This window comes from Mus musculus, chromosome 18 (genome assembly GCF_000001635.26).
Source record: "Mus musculus strain C57BL/6J chromosome 18, GRCm38.p6 C57BL/6J".
In the NCBI taxonomy this organism is placed as follows: domain Eukaryota; kingdom Metazoa; phylum Chordata; class Mammalia; order Rodentia; family Muridae; genus Mus; species Mus musculus.
In genome coordinates, this window is record NC_000084.6 from 7,048,498 (window position 1) to 7,067,192 (window position 18,695).

The window sequence follows — 18,695 nt, forward strand, 5'->3', positions numbered from 1 at the left end:
AGAAAGAGGGGGTGAGAAGGAAACAGAAAATTATTGAGCACTCACTACTCATCTTGTGTTAAATTCTTTAAAAATGATCATTCCATTAAAAGCTATAATAACCCCCAGATCAATGTTCTCAGCTTGAATATCTACATACTGTGGTCTCAGGCATCCATGAGTGATTAAGATTTTAGAACACTTGTATTTCTCCAGAAACAATGTTAAATTGGTTAATGTGGGCAGATTGTACGTTATGAGAAGGATTGCTTTATCATCAAACATTTATCACTGGACAGTCATCCACAGTAGCCTTTTCCTACACCAGCTGAGGTGAGTTAATGTGAAAAGGACAAAAGTGGACGTACTATGTCAATGACACTTCTCTACCAGCTAGAAGCCAAAAGTCCCCACAGAGAATGAAATGAAAGATGGTCCTTCAGGTGTTCACATTCTGAAAGATTGGCACTGTCACTGGCAGATAATGAAAACGCTCTATTCTGAAGCAAGCACTTTAGTAGATTCTGAGCTCTGATTTGGCATAAATACAACAGACTGAGAGTCGTTTGTACAAATGTGCCTTGATTATGCTGAAAAGATGGCTCAGTGGGTGGTGACTTAGAAGGGAGGTTAAAGCACTTCAGAGCCCTTATTTAAAATAGGGTTTGAAAAAAAAAACCAAGCCTACACGTGTGTTTATACATGTGTGAGTGAACACATGTACATGTGGAAGTATTGTGTGCACATGGTATGGAGGTCCAAAGTAGATGTCAGGTGTCTTTAACTGCTTAAAACTACATCAGAATAAATCAAAAATTTCCCAAGTCCCTCTGCACTTGTTTCATATGCTTGTCATGTATTAGAAAAGGCACTCTGAACACTTCCTTTCCAAGTCTTATACAAATTGTTTTCTTTCCAATGTACTGAGATCTCAGTCAAATATTAAAAAGAGGGGTATTACCAAACATCCTTTTGTGAATCTTATCTTCAATCAGATTTGATCTATGGTTTTACTAATAAATATAACATGTACAGGGGGCATAGATATTCCTAACCAGATTGAAAAGATTATTATGGACTGAATGCACCCCAATTTACAGTTTTAAGTCTTAACCTCCAATATGATGACATTTGGGCATGGGGCCATTAGAAGGAAATTAGGTTTCGATGAGGTCTTGGGAGTAGGGCCACTAATCATGTGATTAGTATCCTTAAGAAGAAAAGAGGATCCATCTGTCCCTCATTCCTTTTTCTCTTCCTCCCTTCTTTTTATTCCCCCTTTGTACAGACACAAGAGAAAGGACCTAGAATAGGGTCTTCTATAGAACACAACCTTCAGCCCCCGAATCTGTGAGTAACAATTTTCTCTTGCTGAAGAAAGTAATGTCTCACCATCCCAAACTGTTGTGAGGTAAGATTTTTCTTGCCTGCTTTAATGAAGATTTACCATTGGTAGACAGAAATGAGCTCAAGGGAGCTACCATAAGTGGGACTGTTGTTATTAACAATGTACTATACTGAAAATTGCTAAGAGAGCAGATCTTAAGTGTTCTCACCACAAAAAGAGAAGTATAGGAAGGCATGAGGATTAGTTGTTCTACAGTGTAAACCCATTCCAAAACAAGATGCCATATAGGATGAACATATTTAAGTTTTACTTGTTAAATTAAGAAGATAAATTACAGATTTGCCCCCTGATTCAGAAAGGCCAAACTTTCCTGGAAGATTGGTTCTGTCCTTTAGTATTGAGCATAACAAATTACTTTTCCCACCAAAAAAAAAAAAATTACCAGCTCACAATAACAAGTTTTAACCTCATGGTTAGTGAGGGTTAACATTTTGCAATGGTTTAGTTTCTTCTACTCACTTGGGCTCTTGATGAACTTGTAACAAAAGTATCAGATAAGGTGGCTGTCATCTGAAAGCAGGGATAAGCTGCATGATCTGCCCCCAGAAAGACTCAGTAGTATAGCAGCTACTATGAGACTCTGAGTAGGGTTGTCCACATCAGGGGTACTGGCTTTTCTATTACAGGAACTATAATGGTAGACAGGTACTGCATCAAGTCAGAGACCACATATTCACTACTCATCAGAAGGTCCACCGTAAGATGTCATGATGCAGGTTGGGTCTTAAATGACACCCAAAGACCCATGACAAAGAAACTGGATTCACAGTCTGTGGCACCGGTAGGACATAGATGTGGAAACCTTAAGAGCAGGGGGTCTGGGTCAATTGGAACATCCAAGAAGATGGGGAGATAGCACAGTCCCTTTTCTAGTCTCCTCTCTCTTGCTCTGTCCATGATGAAAGATGGTTGGCTACACCTTGCACTTTCCTCAAAATGAGCTGACTTGCAACAGTTGCAAAGAAATAATGGATTGGAACTTCTGAAACTGTAACTCACAATAACCATTTTCTTGTTTTTTTAAAGATTAGTATTTTTATTTACATGCATGTGTATGTGTGTGACTGCTTACAGCGGCCAGAACAGTGTGAAGCCCCTAGCACTGGGTTACAGGCTGTAGTGAACAGGAATCCGACTTCTGGTCCTCTGAAAGGACAGCATATACTTTTAATGGCTGAGCTGATGTTCCAGCCTTAACTTTATTCTTGAGAACTTGCCAATTTCAGATATTTTGATACAGGGATGGAAAGCTGATCACACAAGAGGAATATCAAGGAAGGCTGTGTACATACTTCAAAAGCATTCCAGTTGCCCTCAGAATAAAGCAAAACTAGGTGGCCTTTGGTAAGTGTGTGGAGTTCTCACTACAAGTTCTTTTCCTAGGAATATTTTCAGACTGTGGTTGCACAAGGATCCCGCAGTTATAGGCACATTATTGTTTACAAAACTATTTTCAGGCTTTATGCTGATGAAGCATGTTAGAATTTCTGGTGGATACTAATCTCACACCACTGCAGAATTGTAGTTAGGAGACACAGCCTCAGCTCATGAGTCACTTTGGGTACACATCCCTGCAAGTCTACAGAATGAAGGTTCTGGATGAGAAGGTGAGACTGTAGGAAGGTAGTCTTCCCCATCCTGGGAGCCTGGGACTTGGATTTCTGCACAGGTCTGTTCCTAGTCATTTGGCATCTTTGAGGCATCACACATCTGTCTTGCTGCCCAGTCTCTTCCTTAGCTTCTAGAACTATAATAATAGACTTCTCCCTTTAATGTTTATCTCGCAGGAAATATCAGTGAGTTTTGGGGAGGAAACTATGTCTAGTTTAATTAAGACTAAAAATTCCTCATTGCCACATACAGACTGCACGGAACTTGACACATACACTAGTATGTGCCATTTAAAAACTGTTAGACTGAAAGTGTCCATTTTATTTTGCTTTCCATCATACAAGAAAAATACACATATAATTTTTAAAAGGTGGAAAATACAAGTAAAGTAAAGAAGAAAAGCAAATCCATTGCTTCATCACCACAAACAATCACATTGATCTCATTGGGGGTTTTCCTGTGAAGTCTTTCCATGAACGTTGTAGGGGCATCTGACATTGTTGTCTTTCTGCCTAGCACTGCACCAGGCATCTATCTTAGTGGCATTGTAGGTTTGGGACAAAGTATCATTGTTAAAATAAGAAGTAAGTTTCCATTGTTTTAACTCTCTAGCTTTCAGATGCCATCATGCCTTTTCAGTTTTACAGCTATAATTTATCTAGTGCTTTTTGTTTGTTTGGTTTTTTTTTTGTTGTTTTTTTGTTTTTTTAAGGGACCAGGTCTCCTCACCCTGTGTTACCCAGGATTGCACTATACTCCAGTAATCTAGTAATCCTCCTGCCTCAGTCTTTCAGTGGCAGGAATTATAGCTGTGCACCTGGCTCGGATTACCTGTTTTTTACAGTGCTTTTAGGTTCTAGATGTTCTCTCTCTCTCTCTCTCTCTCTCTCTCTCTCTCTCTCTCTCTCTCTCTCATATAACACACACACACACACACACACACACACACACACACACACACACACGCCTCTCTACCTGAATCTGACTCTCCTGCACTCACTGGCCATGGTCTGGAACTTCACTCAGCCAGGAATATGAACACACAGACCTTTATACACTGAGATGTCAGGTAGGTGATATATAATGTGTGTGTATTCCTCACTCAAATTTCTTTTTATTTTTACCTTTATATACTATTTATTTATTTTATGTATATAAGTACTCTATCTGCATGTCAGAAGAGGTCAGCAGATCATATTATAGATGGCTGTGAGCCACCATATGGCTGGATGCTGAGAATTGAACTCTGGTCCTATGGAAGAGCAGCCAGCGTTCTTAACTGCTGAGCCATCTCTCTAGCCCCCTTTTTATTCTACTTTAGGTTATTTTTTATTGTGCTTTCTAGTTTTGTTTTTTGTGTTTTGTTTTGTTTTGTTTCGATGTGCTGTATTTCTATAGATACCATGCTATTTCTTCATATGGGCTCTAAGAGGCCTATGTTCACCCTCAGTATGTATATTGGTGGCTTCAGTCTCACTTACCTGACAACTCAGGGTGTAAAGGTATGTGTGTCCACATTCCTGGCTGAGTGAGGTTCCAGGAGGTGACCAGTGGATGCAGGACAGTGGGATTCAGTGCCTAACTTCTTACCATTGCTCTGCAATTTCACACACTGCCCTGTGAAGGGATTCATCTCATCTGGCATTGGCATCTTCCTCCCTTAAGGTTGTGTCTTTGAAGGTCCAACCTTCCTTCAATCCAGGATGTGGATAAAACATTGCCTTTAGCCCGTGCTCACAATCTCTCCCCACTTGCTTTTCCTTTCTGTTTTAAGACTGGCTTGGCTCCAATTTGTTATATAGCCAATGCTGTCCTTGAACTCCTGACCCCATCTCCTTCCCTCTGTGTTGGGATTACAGATGTGCAGCAATACACCCAGACCAACTCTCCCTGTTCCTCTTTCTCCTTTTTCTCCCCTTTTTGAAAATAATAGTTTTAGGGATGGAGAGGTAGCTCAACCATTAAGAGCACATGTTGCTCTTTAACCAAAGTTCAGTTCCCAGAACCCACAAAAAGGTGACTTACAATACTCTATAACTGCAGATTATAGATCTGGTCCTTTCTTCTGATTTCCTCAGACATCAGACATACATAGTGCACATACATGCAGGCAAAATGTTTATCTACATAAAATAAATACATTTAAATAAATAATCAGGAGACTCAAGAAAAAACACACAGGAGGTTACTACTGTTGTCCTGGCATTCTGTTTTATGAAAGTCAAAAATTACAAATAAGAGCACAATGTGGTATACTAGAGTACAGTATACTATAGTATAGTGTGGTGTGGTATATGCATAAGTCAGAGCTATGAGCATTTATTTTTATTCTTAGTTGATGTATTGCCAAGTGTGTAGCTGCACCTCTGTTCTTTCATTATATCTGGCATCGACATCACCACAGATATGTCAGTCACACACAGCACTTTGTTGTTTTGACATCTGTGACATCACTACATTATGGAAATTTTCAGCACCATTGTAATCTTATGGTTCAGCATTGTATGTAAGGTCCACTGTTGAGCAAAGTGGACTACAAGACTCATGACTAATCCTATGGCATTCCATTGTGTGGGTGTAGCATCTTGTTTACTCACCCATTCAATGAGCATCTAGGCTGTTGGGGCATGTTTGGGCTACTGCTTTTGGTCCACGCACTCTCAAGTAGGAATGGGAGGACTCTTTGGTTCATCTTAGTCTCACTACCCCACCTTCTCATTCCCACAAACAGGCTCACCTCCTCTTTCTTTTCCACTCTCTGTTCTGGGAAAGCCTTGTTTGTTGCTGAGCCAGCTTTTTGTGCTCTATTATGGGCCTTCTCTTGCCCTGCATCTTTTCCTGACCAGAACCAATCAGAATGGGGAACCGTGGCAGTTCTGCCAGTGGCTGGGAATTGGTCTCCCTTCCCAGGCCTTGCTGCTCTGTACCTCAGCAGTCCTCTTAGACACCCAGCAGGTGAGGGGACATGCTGGGGAGCCTTCTTCTCCCTTCTCTTCCCTGCTCTCCTCTTCCATTCCTCCCCTTCCCCTTCCCACTCTACTCTCACAGGGAGCTTTCTCTCCCCTTAGCTCTGCCTGCTACTTCTAAAGCACACCAGGCCTTGTAACCATGTCTCTTAAGTGTAGGATCCTCTCTCTCCTATTGACCTTTTGGTTTTTGTTTAAATAACTTTGATAGTTTTAAGGGGAAGCCTATTGTAAATTTGCTTTCATTCTTTCCAGGATAGTCCTCAAGTGATTCTTCAACTATGATCACAAATTATTTATTTACTTGCTGCAGAACAGTACATTAAGTAGTTACAAAACATGATTTATTTAAGAATGTTTCTCTATTTTTGGAGAATGAGTTTGTTTCCATTCTGGATCTATAATAAATAATGCTGTGAGAAGCATTTCCTGGAGAAGACATATCCTGTTGTTGTGAGACTATTTTTTTTTTACGTTAAACTCTAAGCTGTGTTACTACCTGAGTGAGAGAGGAGGATGGAGCTTAAGGTCTTGAAGCAGCTGCTCCTAGAAGATTGTTTTGCTCAGGATGTGTGGAGTACTTCCTTTTATTTCACTGTTGCTATAATCGCTTATTAAAATGGCAGAATTATTTTTTATTTTCATTTTATTTTTATTGGATATTTCATTTATTTACACTTCAAATGTTATCCCCTTTCCTGGTTTCCCCTCCTGAAACCCCCTATCCCATCCTCCCTCCCCCTGTTTCTATGAGGATGCTCCCCCACCCACCCACCCACTTCTGCCTCCCCATTCTGGCATTCCCCTACACTGGGGCATTAAGCCTTCACAGGACCAAGGGCCTCTCCTCCCATTGATGTCCAACCAGGCCATCTTCTGCTACATATGCTGCTGGAGCCATGGGCCTCTTCATGTGTACTCTTTGGTGTTTAATCCCTGGGAGCTCTGGGAGGTCTGGTTGGTTGATATTCTTCTTCCTATGGAGCTATAAACAGCTTCAGCTCTAGCTCTTCCATGGGGTCCCCATGCTCAGTCCAATGGTTGCCTGGGAGCATCTGCCTCTTTGTCAGGCTCTGGGTTACCTCACTCAGGATGATATTTTCTAATTCCATCCATTTGCCTAAGAATTTCATGAATTCATTGTTTTAAACAGCATGGGGAGGACCCACGTTTAATGCCAGAACCTATGTTAAAAAGCTGGTTGTTGTGACACATACTTACAATCCCAGTACTGGGGGAAGGGCATGAGACAGAAGAACTCTGAAACTTAATGGTGAAGCCCCATATCCTGCTTAACAAGCTCTAGGCCAATGAGAGACCCTGTTTCAGAAAACAAGGCAGTGAATGAAAACAAGAAATAAAAAGGAAAGGACATGACTGGCCCTAGGTGGAGGAGAAAATTTATTATAGATATGTGTGAGAGAATATAGTCAGAAACAGACATGTCCAGAGTGGACATGTCCCTGAGCCATGTGAGGGAGGGGGGAAGGCAAGAAAGAGGGGAGAGATGGGAACCAGATACAGCAGCTAGAGGCCTGAAAGGGTAGACAAAAGAACCAGGTAACCATTCTTCCCAGATTTGAACCCTAACAGAACAGGTAGATGGCTCATAGGAAACAATGCTCAAGTTTGACCTTGCCTTCACATGTCCATGCACATATGTGCACCCACATGAGCATGCTTACACATGAATGCAGACAAAATATGTTAGCTATAATGATGGTTAACATTTTATTACGTATAATCACATCTGGGTAGCTAGAGCCATTCTTGTTACTGGGAAGCTGCACCTGCATTTAGGATATCATGTATTCTCGTAGACCTTCCAGGGACACTGATTTTCTTAAGTGCCATAGAGCAAATGAAAAGATCTTTGTTCCACATCATACCTTACAGTTCTATTATGTATCATATCTATTTCATTTCTTCTCAATACTTCTTTTGACTAACTTCATTTGCTTCATTGCAACCTTGAGACAAACTTTGACACACATGTCAGTGTGCTGGGGTGGCCATGGCTCAGGGGCTCACTCTAAAATCTAAGATGTTGATGTTGATAGTTCTTGGAGCAGCTCATCAACCCCCAGAGTATGAGTGGCCATGTTTGTGTCCATATGGCCTTCTTTCTCCCTCTCTGTGCCATCGTCCCTTTCTCTTCTTCTTGGGCAGATACATATCAGTTCTCCTGGGCTAAAGAAATTCTAACAACACAATTATAATTTAGTTACTTCTTTAAAGATCCTGTCTTTAAATATAGGTTCATTCTGGGAAAAAAATTAGGATCTTGGAAGTACAGCTCATACACTAACACCAACCTTAAGAATCTTTTCCAGGGAGAATGAATCCAGAGTGCAGAATTGCTCATGGCTAACACCACTAGGACTCTTTCATGGAAGGCGGTCCCTGAGGAGGGTGCTGCATTTAGAGCCTCAGGGATTAACTTGTATCCTCGATGTGGTCTGTTTCTTTCCCTTTCTGGTCCATGAACAATGTCCATATCATAATGATACAGTCCCTTTTCTTCTCCTGGCTCTACAATTAAGCTTAGCCATAGTGTAAATTTCTGTTATTTATAATTATTTTTTAAAAAATCCCTGGAATGGCAGTCCTCTGGGTAGTGACTGCTTTGTGGTTGAAGAACCTTTTCACAGGAGTCACATATCAGATATCCTACATATAAGATATTTACATTATGATTCATAACAGTAGCAAAAAAATAGGTATGAGGTAGCAATGAAATAATGTCATAGTTCGGAGTCAGCACAGCATGAGGAACTATATTAAAGGGGTGCAGCATCAGGGTGGGTGAAAAGCACTTCCCTGCCTTCCACTGTGTCTTCCCCAATGATGGGCTCAGGAAAATTGGATCTAGAAACCAGCAGGCCTTTGGACAATTTGGTTCAACCTAAAGAAAACTTCACAGTCCTGCTGAAAAGGTCTGCTCAGGAACTTTGGGAAGGTCATGGAACACTTGACCCTCCAGAAGGGAGAGGCTAATTGACATTCCTCAGACCAAAGGGCAGGAACCAACCTTCGGGTGGGAACACATTCTGCAGGATGGGATTGTTGCCCACCTTCAGAAAAGGGAAGTTGTCACCTCATTCCCTAAAGACCAATCAGTTTAAAGTGTGCACTGTTCTCCCAATCATATTGTGCCAAGTTGCTGATGCTCTGTTCTGCCCCTGGAAACCATATAAAAACTCAATGAATGGGTGCTGGTGGTCGCCGCAGGTCTGGGATGACCCCAGTATACTGGAACAATAGATTCTCTTGCTTTTTGCATAGATCCTGGCTTCACGTGGTTCACTCATGGGGTCCCTGATAAGCTAAGACTCCCAGGAGTCTTATACTATCTGCATACTAGTGGATGTCTTACCCTGAAATCTTCATTTAATACATTTATTAATGATCAGCATTACCTATTCAAGGAAACGTGTGCTGCAGAAATATTAGGAGAAAATGGTTCATGATTCTGATTTGGTTTATCTTTTTTATCATAAAAAAATACTACCTAAAGGTAAATTGTATTGTTGTTGTTTTTGTTGTTAACTGTTTTTACACATGCAAACAACCTGGAAAAAGGAGTTTGAAGCCATTCTTATGTAAAGAGGCTCTCTGAATAAGAAGGCATAGCTTGGGTATATAAAAGGTTGCCACTGAAAGTCAGGCCACAGTGCTTGACTCACAGGCAAGAGCTGGTGGCTCTGACAGAGATGGCTAAGGGTCCTCCATGGTGTTCTTCCATTTGGTTAGTATTAGTCTGTTTTACCATAGTAAATGGTAAACACTTCAGAAAAATTAAGTTTTGCAGTGTCTCTTTCAATGAGGTCAGCCTTGTTACTGTGGCCTGTCAGGACAATGGCAGAGTGACTCATGCACCATCTAGGGTCTTTGCCCTGCAATTCCTTCTTTCCTTTGGCAATAGAGAATCCTGATTTTCTGAGCTGTGACTTCACAGTGCAGGGATGGAATACACCTTTCCTATTACAGATGCTGTTTGCTCTGGCTTTGACTCTAATGGCATCTTTGCTCTAAGTGATACACTGGCAGCTGTTATCTTTCCCACTATGCATTAAATCTCATGATCATACCAGAAAAATGGGCATATCACAACAGTACCTCCATGCTGAGTGAGCAAATATACACACACTAACACAGTTGTCCAATTGAATAACATTCAGAGTGGAGCAAATGTGGGAAGCCGCCCCCACATTCGCCGTTACAAGATGGCGCTGACAGCTGTGTTCTAAGTGGTAAACAATCTGCGCATGTGCCAAAGGTAGTTCTCCACTCCATGTGCTCTGCCTTCCCCGTGACGACAACTCGGCCATGGGCTGCAGCCAATCAGGGAGTGATACGTCCTAGGCGAAGGATAACTCTCCTTAAGAGGGACGGGGTTTCGCTTTTGTTTTTGGGGGGCTTGCACTCTTGCTCCTAAAGATGTAGGCAATAAAGTTTTGCCACAGAAGATTCTGGTTTGCTGCGTCTTTCCTGGCCGGTCGTGAACGCGTGTAAGAGTTGGTGCCGAAACCCGGGAAGAAAGAACCCGGGACGAAAAAATCCGGGACAAGAAAACTCGGGACGGGAGTTAACCATCACCGGCGCAAGGAAGATTCTTCATTCCGGAACCAGAACTGCGGGTCACGGTAATGAAGTGTTCCCGTAAAACAGACTGTTGAGAAGGATTCAACTGCGTGAATTCAGAACTCTTCAGCTGGGGAACAGGGTACCCGTAAGTATAGCTTTACAAGGTAAGTCTGGCCTTGAACTTTCTAACGAAATTCAAGACAGTCTATCAAAAGTAAAGTGGGAAATAGCTTTACAAGGTACGTCTGGCCTTGAACTTTCTAACGAAATTCAAGACAGTCTATCAGAAGTAAAGTGGGAAATAGCTTTACAAGGTATGTTTGGCCTTGAACTTTCTCTAGTGTTAAAAGCCCTTTTGTTCCTTTTCACATGTTATCAAGTGGTTAAGGCAGGGCGGATTCTGGACGAAATTCGAGACAATCTATCAGAAGTAAAGCAGGGAGAGAGAGTAAGAACAAAGAGGAAATATGGTACACAAACTAAGTATACAGGCCTTTCCAAGGGTCTTGAACCCGAGGAAAAGTTAAGGTCAGGTAAAAATACCTGGGGAGAGATTAGAAGAAAAAAAAGAAAAAAGAAAAGAAAAAAGATCAATTAGTGGAGGTCTCTAGAAGAAGGAGCCTATACTCATCACTAGATGAGCTCAAGGAGCCAGCTCTTGGTAGCTCTGAATCAGATGATAAATTCTCCCCTGAAGAAACAGACTGGGAGGAAGAAGCAGCTCATTATGAGGGAAAAGGGTACCAGCCAGATAAAGTGCTAGCTAATCAGTTAAGGAAAAAGCCAAAAGCGGCTGGCGAAGGCCAGTTTGCTGCTTGGCCTCCGGGCAGTCGGCTTCAAGGTGCACTTCCGCCCTATGCGGAGCCCCCGCCCTGCGTAGTGCATCAGCCCTGCGCAGAGAGACAATGCGCAGAGAGGCAATGCACAGACTCATTCATTCCCAGAGAGGAACAAAGGAAAATACAACAGGCATTTCCGGTCTTTAAAGGAGCCGAGGGTGGGCGTGTCCACGCTCCGGTAGAATATGTGCAGATTAAAGAGCTTGCCGAGTCGGTCCGTAAATATGGAACCAATGCTAATTTTACCTTGGTGCAGTTAGACAGGCTTGCCGACATGGCACTAACTCCTGCCGACTGGCAAATGATTGTAAAAGCCGCTCTCCCTAGTATGGGCAAATATATGGAATGGAGAGCTCTATGGCAAGAGGCTGCACAAGCGCAGGCCCGAACAAACGCAGCTGCTTTGACTCCAGAGCAGAGAGATTGGACTTTTGACTTGTTAACGGGTCAGGGAGCTTATTCTGCTGATCAAACAAACTACCATTGGGGAGCTTATGCCCAAATTTTCTCCACGGCTATTAGGGCCTAAAAGGCGCTCTCCCGAGCAGGTGAAGCCACTGGACAACTAACAAAGATCGTCCAGGGACCTCAGGAGTCCTTCTCAGATTTTGTGGCCAGAATGACAGAGGCAGCAGAGCGTATTTTTGGAGATTCAGAGCAAGCCACACAAGAGTGCTGAGCGGCCATAGCCCCAAGAAAGGTGGTAGAATGTTTAGTGGTTTTAGAAGTTTTAAAAACCTTTTTAGAACCCCTTAATATTGTGTCAGATTCCTGTTATGTGGTTAATACAGTAAATCTTTTAAAAGTGGCTGGAGTGATTAAGCCTTCCAGTAGAGTTGCCAATATTTTTCAGCAGATACAATTAGTTTTGTTATCTAGAAGATTTCCTGTTTATATTACTCATGTTAGAGCCCATTCAGGCCTACCTGGCCCCATGGCTCTAAAAAATGATTTGGCAGATAAGGCCACTAAAGTGGTGGCTGCTGCCCTATCATCCCCGGTAGAGGCTACAAAAAATTTTCATAACAATTTTCATGTGACAACTGAAACATTACACAGTCGTTTCTCCTTGACAAGAAAAGAAGCCCGTGACATTGTTACTCAATGTCAAAGCTGCTGTGAGTTCTTGCCAGTTCCTCATGTGGAAATTAACCCACGCGGTATTCGACCTCTACAGGTCTGACAAATGGATGTTACACATGTTTCTTCCTTTAGAAAACTTCAATATCTCCATGTGTCCATTGACACATGTTCTGGCATCATGTATGCTTCTCCGTTAACCGGAGAAAAAGCCTCACATGTGATTCAACATTGTCTTGAGACATGGAGTGCTTGGGGGAAACCCAAACTCCTTAAGACTGATAATGGACCAGCTTATACATCTCAAAAATTCCAACAGTTCTGCCGTCAGATGGACGTGACCCACCTGACTGGACTTCCATACAACCCTCAAGGACAGGGTATTGTTGAGCGTGTGCATCGCACCCTCAAAGCCTATCTAATAAAACAGAAGAGGGGAGTCGAGACTCTACCCCGAGTACCAAGAGTGTCTGTGTCTATGGCACTCTTTACACTCAATTTTTTAAATATTGATGCTCATGGCCATACTGCGGCTGAACGTCATTGTTCAGAGCCAAATAGGCCCAATGAGATGGTTAAATAAAAAAATGTCCTTGATAATAAATGGTATGGCCCGGATCCTATTTTGATAAGATCCAGGGGAGCTATTTGTGTTTTTCCACAGAATAAAGACAACCCATTTTGGATACCAGAAAGACTCACCCGAAAAATCCAGACTGACCAAGGGAATACTGATGTCCCTCGTCTTGGTGATGTCCAGGGCGTCAATAATAAAGAGAGAGCAGTGTTGGGGGATAATGTCGACATTTCCACTCCCAATGCCGGTGATGTATAATGCTCAAGTATTCCCCTGCTTTTTTACCACTAACTAGGAACTGGGTTTGGCCTTGATTCAGACAGCCTTGACTCTGTCTGGACAGGTCCAGACGACTGACACCATTAACACTTTGTCAGCCTCAGTGACTACAGTCATAGATAAACAGGCCTCAGCTAATGTCAAGATACAGGGTGGTCTCATGCTGGTTAATCAACTCATAGATCTTGCCCAGAAACAACTAGATGTATTATGACAAATAGCTCAGCTGGGATGTGAACAAAAGTTTCCGGGATTGTGTGTTACTTCCATTCAGTATGAGAAATTTACTAGGGCAACTAATTTGTCAAAAAGTCTTTCTCAGTATATGTTACAGAATTGGACAGCTAAATTTAAACAGATCCTTCGGAAATTGAGACTTCAGGTCAACTCCACGCGCTTGGACCTGTCCCTGACCAAAGGATTACCCAATTGGATCTCCTCAGCATTTTCCTTCTTTAAAGAATGGGTGGGATTGATATTATTTGGAGATACACTTTGCTGTGGATTAGTGTTGCTTCTTTGGTTGGTCTGTAAGCTTAAGGCCCAAACTTAGGAGAGACAAGGTGGTTATTGCCCAGGCGCTTGCAGCTTTAGAACATGGTGCTCCCCCTAATATATCTATGCTTAAGCAATAGGTCGCTAGCCATTCAGCTCTTGCACCCCACGAGGCTAGTCTCATTGCACGGGATAGAGTGAGTGTGCTTCAGCAGCCCGAAAGAGTTACACGGCTAAGCACTACAGTAGAAGGGCTCTGCGGCACATGTGAGCCTATTCTAGGGAGACATGTCATCTTTCAAGAAGGTTGAGTGTTCAAGTGTCCTTCCTCCAGGAAAAACAACACGGGACCAGACCAGGACCCCTCTAGGTGATGAGCCTAAAAGGAGGTTATGTGTACGGCTCCTTTACCTGCACACTGGGGATTTGATCTCTATCTCCACTCTCATTAATATGGGTGGCCTATTGCTCTTATTAATAGAAAAGGGGGAACTGTGGGAAGCCGCCCCCACATTCGCCGTTACAAGATGGCGCTGACAGCTGTGTTCTAAGTGGTAAACAAATAATCTGCGCATGTGCCAAAGGTAGTTCTCCACTCCATGTGCTCTGCCTTCTCCGTGACGACAACTCGGCCATGGGCTGCAGCCAATCAGGGAGTGATACGTCCTAGGCGAAGGATAACTCTCCTTAAGAGGGACGGGGTTTCGCTTTTGTTTTTGGGGGGCTTGCACTCTTGCTCCTAAAGATGTAGGCAATAAAGTTTTGCCACAGAAGATTCTGGTTTGCTGCGTCTTTCCTGGCCGGTCGCAAACGCGTGTAAGAAGCAAAGACCTCAGATTCTATGAGAACTATTATATCACAATTTAGTTTTCTATAGAAATCCCAGGTCTGTGATTGGAAGTGGTTTACTAGGGCTGGAGGGTTAGCTCAGTGGTAGAGCCCTCACTTGGCATACAAGAGGCTCTGGGCTCTCCAATCACTGAAAGATGAATACACAAATGAAGTTGTTTGCTAGAGAAACATATATTTGTTATGCTGTTAGAATGATTCTGTTGTTTCAGAGACAAAAAAAATATTTGTAATATTGAAGCTATGATGCAAACCATTGAGCATATTGTAAAATCACATACAGATGCTGAAACAGAATCAAAGAATGCCCCCTAGAATAAAAGCCATTTTGCCCATTTTCTTCTGGCTTAGTGCTTCTGAGTACATCATGTTCTTCAACATTACCCTTGACAGAATGCTCAAAGTAGACAGGCTACTGTTGAGAATGTTTCAGTGTTCAATTCAAACACCCAGAGTCATTTTTCTAGAACCAAAAATGCTTTCTTGTAGCTGTGGTAACTTAGAAGTGTGAGATAGAATTTTCTTATCTATGAGAATAAAGAAGAGAAAAATTGTTAAGGGTATGGATTCTGATAGGATATTTTAGTTAAACAGCTTGGGGATGGAGGTAGATTTTTAGCTGAAAGATTACAAAGGTTAAAAGTCCCTCTAATGATTTAGTTGTATTTTTTGTTGTTTTGGATTTTTTTTTTAAATGAAGTTCACAGAATTTTTAAATACTCAAGATAGGTGGTCCTACAGCATATAACAGGATTAATAAAAGAAAGTAGGAGGATGCTGAGGCAGGAGTTTCACAAGCTACAGGCCAGCCTGAACAACACAGTGAGACCTTGTCTCAAAACTACAATAGTAAAAAGACTAAACCTCAAATCATGATTAGCATAAGTGTTGTGACTCACAAGTGAATTTGTGGGCCTGTGGATCTCCCAAACCTCTAGTAAAAAAAAATTGATGGTTGCTATTTTTATGTAGGATACAGATCTATAGTTTCTATCAGATGTTCGACACCAAGGTTGACAGAGTCTGTAAAAAACTGAAATGCACACCCCAGATCAATGCTCACTCTTATTTCACTCTATTGCATTAGAAGGTTAAAATACCTTAATTCACCCAAAGTACCAAAAGCTGAACATCTTTTACCAAAGTCCATAATCTTTTAAATCATTGCTTTTTACTCCTCTTGCTTTGCATGTCCCTCAAATCAGCACGTTACAGAGGCTGCATGCTTTAGAGAGTAACTGAAGCCTAGAATCAGCGATGGATGTTGACTGCATCTTGCATCTGTTTCAGAGTCCAGCTGAAGATAAACTACAGTTGAGGATTGGAGCAGCAGTGTATTTTTAAATAATCACCAAAATAACAAGAGCCTGGCCAAATGCTCTGGACTGCGTGCTTATTTAAAAACAAATCTTCTTCAAGGTTTGATAACCACCAACTCAGACAGCATCTTCATTGCTAAGACTCTTCAATTCCACAGCATGTGTTTCAAATTTTGCCTGCATAACTTATTTTTTGTCCTACTTTTCTGTCAAAAACAATGTGGAAACCCCAGGTTATATAATTGAGGTCTTGGAGAGGCTGTATACATCCCGCCAAACAAAACAAAATGAAAGCTATTATCCTGAAATATGTTTGAGGAAGTCTTGGCCTTTGTTGGGTTAAGAGAGCCAACAGCTTCCTTAGTGCAACCATGTGCGAAATCAGTCTTTACCATAATGTGATCTGTAACAACGTTTGTGTATTTTTAAGTACGGAGGAGAAGAAATCAGTTTGGAGTGAAGTAATAATGTGTTCTAGAAGCTGAAATCACTGTGCTAATCTTCCTTGTGATTATCTTCCCCATTAGACAAGTCAAGTGGAGAGCTCTCTCTGCAAGGCTTGTCTCTGCAGGGTGGATGGGAAGATAGTCATTTCTTTCTTTCTCCTATGAGGGCGAACACACAACTAATTTAGGTTAAAGCTAAAAGGGTGCCTCTCCTTTGCAGGGACTCTTACATGTGCTTTAGAGGATGTCTGAATAGGGCAGGTTTGATCCCATACAGCATTGAGGAGGAAGTGGTGGAGATGGTCAAGTTGGCAATATTTGGGGCCACTTTGCTGTTCTCATGGAGTGTTGAGAGAGAGATGATGTTGTGTGACAGGCTTTTCCTAGGAAGATGTGTCACACACATGAATCTGCTCCTTCCAGAAGGAGAACCCATGATGGAGCAAAGACGCAATTTTACCAAAGTTCAATTGTGAATTAATGAGTTTTTATTGGGGATCCTAGCAGGAGTATGGGTAGAGGTTTCCTTAAAGGAACCGGGAAGACTATAGTGCAGCAGAGTCACTGAAAAGCCCACCCCAACAAGGGCCGAGGACTCAGGAACTCAGAGACTTCACAGCTCTCTGTACAGATTAGAAACATTCCTCCAGTCTGTCTGGGAATCTCTTCTCTGCAGTTCAGGTGGCCAGAGTCTTTTCCTCGAGCAGCTGTTGACTTTTTAAAGTTGGGGAGGAATCTTCCATGTTTGTATTTTCCAGACACAACCTTTAGTTTACCTCTTAAGTCCCATGAGTCGCCTCTCACTCCTTCCCCAAGGGAATGCTTTAATCCAGTGGAAACTGCCATAGAATCAGAGTAAGGGACTTAGGTAGGGACCTTACTAGAGTAAGGAACATGTTCCCCTGAGTGGCAGTACGGGAAGGCTGACATTCCTGGGCTGGCTATTTGTATAAAATGTTTAATAAGGAGCAAATGTACAGCATATGAAGTCGACTGCAATTTCAAAAAAATTCAAGGCTAGAAAATGTGAAGGGCAGCTTTCCCGGTATCTATGAAGGAAGGATAGTCTATCAATGTTAACATTTGAATAGAAATAGAAGAAGACCATTCTGAATACAGAAAGAATTTTCCCTGAAAACAATCTTGTATGCATCTTAAAATACGGTGCTGATGTCAACTGTAATTTTTCAACAAGACTTCTTTTTGTGAGCTACGTGTTTAGAGGAGGGTTTAGAACCTCCTAATGTTTTGATTCCTGGGCTATCTTTAGATATAGATTGCCTTCGTAGTTTTACTACTATGTTTTAGTGAGTTTTAGCTTTGGTCAATTAACTAATCAACTTTTGTTATGAATTTCCACTATGATATGTAATATAAAATATTAATCTCACCTTGCAGTTGGCTTTTTTTCATTGAGTATTTCAAAGCTGGTTTTTAAAAATTTACTGTGTGTATGTGTGTGTGTTTCTATATATATGTGTGTTGGAGCAACCAAGCACTTTCCCACTGAGTCATATAACTGGCCCTTGAGGCTATAGTTTTACACATACACACACACACACACACACACACACACACACACACACACACACACACGGCATGGGGGGGGTGTCTTTATTTTCTGTATGAATACACTGTAGCTGTCTTCACACACACACCAGTAGAGGGCATCAAATCTCAGATGGTTGTGAGCCTATATGTGGTTGCTGGAAATCAAACTCAGGACCTTTGAAAGAGTAGTCCATGGTTATGTTTTAAGTAAGATATGGTTTGAAAATAATAAGCACTTTCCAGTAAGTTTATCAATGAGTATAAAGCATTATTAATTCAGAATAATGCTATTCTCATTCCACTGAACTTTCAAAGGATATATTGGCTTCCCTTTGTTATACATCGAATAAGTGCCTTATTTGTTAAAATAGGGCCTTTATTTTGCTTCAGTATCTATGCATAGCCACATGTTTCAGATGAAAAAGGCATACCTGGTCTATGGGTGAATACATTTCATTTTCCAGTCAGTTTTTATTATATCTTCCATAGTTCAATTTTTGAGTGTTATTACTCAGCTGATAGTACTATTTTGGGAAGCTTGAAACCTGAATGAGATAAGGCCTAGCAGATTGAAATAGGTCTCAGCATAGGGGAGCAGTTTGAAGGTGATAACCTACTTGTTCCTGCTGTGTGCTTTCTGCTTTCTGGTCTGCCATGAAGTGAACAGATGATACTCCATTCTTTTGCTGCCATGAACTCAGTTATACCT

General features: G+C 41.7%; 1 long non-coding RNA gene across 1 annotated transcript in view; it reads left to right on the forward strand.

Annotated features, from left to right (window-relative positions):
• Positions 1-17,825, forward strand: part of Gm46633 — a 60,203-nt gene extending 42,378 nt beyond the window's left edge. The window contains exon 2 of the long non-coding RNA XR_001782498.2: positions 15,961-17,825. This is a non-coding gene — a long non-coding RNA (predicted gene, 46633). The remainder of the gene's footprint in view (positions 1-15,960) is intronic.
• The last annotated feature ends 870 nt before the right edge of the window (positions 17,826-18,695 follow it).